General features: G+C 37.5%; 1 non-coding gene across 1 annotated transcript; it reads left to right on the forward strand.

Moving 5' to 3' along the window:
* The first annotated feature begins 1,261 nt into the window (after window positions 1-1,261).
* LOC121452636 lies at window positions 1,262-1,450 on the forward strand. Its single transcript, XR_005974880.1, has one exon. It is a non-coding gene; the product is annotated as a U2 spliceosomal RNA (small nuclear RNA).
* Window positions 1,451-2,852: the final 1,402 nt, after the last annotated feature.

Below are 2,852 nucleotides of genomic sequence, written 5' to 3' on the forward strand. Positions count from 1 at the left end.
GTAATGTGATGTGATAGGAAACCACAAGATTGGTGGTAGCCTTTTTGTCTGCTTACAGAATCTACAAAATATTTTCCTGAATCTCTCTGAAGTACTACTAAGCAACTTCAACTTGGAGCTTCTTACTGAGTTTCTATCTGACCACCCTGCCCTGAAGACTTCAGATTTCCCATCTCAATTTATGTAAACCAATGCCTTAAAAGATAAGTTACTCTCTATACATAACTGAATCTCTATTATGTGTATAATAATATATATGTATATATAATTATATGTCATATTGATGCATTATAAAAATTTATACACAATATATATGAACATATGCACATGTATGTATGCTTCATTCTGTGGGAATTCTTCATTTATAGAGGAGGACTGTTTTGTCCTATGATATAATAGCATCGAAATTTGGCACAACTTCAATTTGTTTTACTTTTGTGACTGTAAGATGCCAATGTAACATTTCATTCTTCCAAAGGTTTTACTCTGTAGCAATGAAGCCTCTGCAAAGTAATTCTGACTACAGAAGCCAAAATTCTCTAAAACTTAAACAATGTGAGAATAAATAATAAACCACTCATAAAAAAGAAAATTGAATCTTTTGACATTTTTCTGAAAATTAAACACCCCAAAATTTCCCCTGAACCTGTCAAGCTGAACAAACAGAAATGACAGAGAAGAAAACACATATGTATATAATTTGGCAGTAAGAAACTTACATATAAACAAACACACTAAAAAAAATTAGGACGTAGTCATGCCGATATCATATCTGCATAAAAGTGCCTTTGTTGGTTTGAATCACTCTAGTCACAAGCTTAACCTAATTAGGATGCCGAATTCCCTGGTTCTTGGCGAAATGTGCTGAAGGGCTAGAAGGTACTGCTAGAGCCGGAGGGTTTTTGTATTAACCTCCAGCTGGGACCAACAGACACTGTCCACAAGATGACCTCCAAATAATTGAATGATTTCCATATGTTTGCTCATGTATAGTCTTCTCATTTAAAACTCTCTGCATCTCCTTCCAAGTCTACTGCTTCTGACTGTGCAAGCTTAATTCTGAGAGGACTCTCACCACTGGAAAACATCAAATGCCCCATAATTAAGTGAGTGAAAAATATAAGACCATAATAATAATCTTCTAATTGTGTCTGCAGAAGGAAGTCCTCCCAACTATGATACTGATTATCGTCTAGTTCTTTAGAGAAAAGGTTTGCCAACATTGTTTCATATTGATATAATAATACAAAGGGTATAACTAATGGCTTTTGAGTCTTTAAACTGAGATCAACTAGAGTAACTCCTTATTAGTATAATATGTGGTACATTCTCTATCTGGGGCAAGCACAATAAATACATATTTTGATCAGGGAGATACAACAGGAACTTGCTTTTTCCTCTTCATTCACTGACTTGTGTTTGCAGTACATCTCAGAATGGCACACACTCTCAAGAGGCTTTTAAAAGTATCTTAAACTTGACCTGATTATTCATCCCATGCACATTATTGAGTATTTAACTGTTCCAATGCCCAGCCATCATCCTTGGAATTTATCTAATGTCTTACAACTCAACTTTTCATATATTTGCAAATTTGGGTTTACTTCAGCACTGTTCACAGTCATTAAACTAAGGAGTCAACAAGTTGTCTGTCAGTAGAGGTATATGCTATATATACAAATATATATGAGTTCTTACTCATAAATAAAAGCAACATCATATTGAAGCAAAAATAGATGCAGCTAGAGATAACAACATTAATTGAAGTATTTTTTTTTTGACTAAAGGCCATAAGGCCTTTTTTCTTTTTCTTTTTTTTTTATTGAGAAAAGCAGAAAAAAAATAAACAAACAAGTTTCCACCTCCTCCCAGCCTCCCATTTCCCTCCCCCTCCTCACGCCCTTCTCCCCCTCCCCCCACTCCTTTCCCCCTCCCTCTCCAGTACAAAGAGCAGTCAGGGTTTTCTGCCCTGTGGTAAGTCCTAGGTCCTCCCCCCTCCGTCCATATCTAGGAAGGTGAACATCCAAACTGGCTAGGCTCCTACCAAGCCAGCACATTAAGCAGGATCAAAACCTTGTGCCATTGTCCTTTGCTTCTCATCAGCTCTCATTGTTCGCCATGTTCAGAGAGTCCAGTTTTATCCCATGCTTTTCAGTCACAGTCCAGCTGGCCTTGGTGAGCTCCCAATAGATCAGCTCCACTAGGTTGGACAGGGGAGCACGGAACCACAATTCTTAGTTAAGGGAGCCACTTTAGGGTTGGCAAGAGACCTGACCCTAGAGGGGTTCCCAGGTGCCCAAGCCGAGGTCCCCAGCTAGTTCCTTGGGCAGCTGAGGATAGGGAACCTGAAATGACCCTATCCTAGAGCAATAATGACGAATATCTTGCATATCATCATAGAACCTTCATCTGGTGATGGATGGAGATAGAGACAGAGACCCACACTGGAGCACTGGACTGAGCTCCCAAGGTCCCAATGAGGAGCAGAAGGAGGGAGAACATTAACTGAATTAAATCAGACTAAAAAAAGAGAAAAATCAGAGGATTTTACTCATTTTTATTTCCAAGGTTTTATACAGATATATACACTTGAGTTTGTATATGACATGAAGCTAGAATCAAATTTGGTAATAGAGTCAAGAGGGAGTACATGGGTTTAGAAATGAAGATGGGGAATTGCAAGCTAGAATATGGTTAATATGCACTATATACAAGTTTGAAAAATAAAATCGATTAAAATAATACATTACAGAATACTTCATAAAGATTAACAAGTAACCTATGCTGGCTCTAAGAATCTGATATCCCATTGAAAGCCTTCAAGAATTAGAAACTGGTGTTCCATATAATTG

This window comes from Microtus oregoni, unplaced genomic scaffold (assembly GCF_018167655.1).
Source record: "Microtus oregoni isolate MIOR12 unplaced genomic scaffold, Mior012 000009F_ref0000495, whole genome shotgun sequence".
NCBI classification, from domain to species: domain Eukaryota; kingdom Metazoa; phylum Chordata; class Mammalia; order Rodentia; family Cricetidae; genus Microtus; species Microtus oregoni.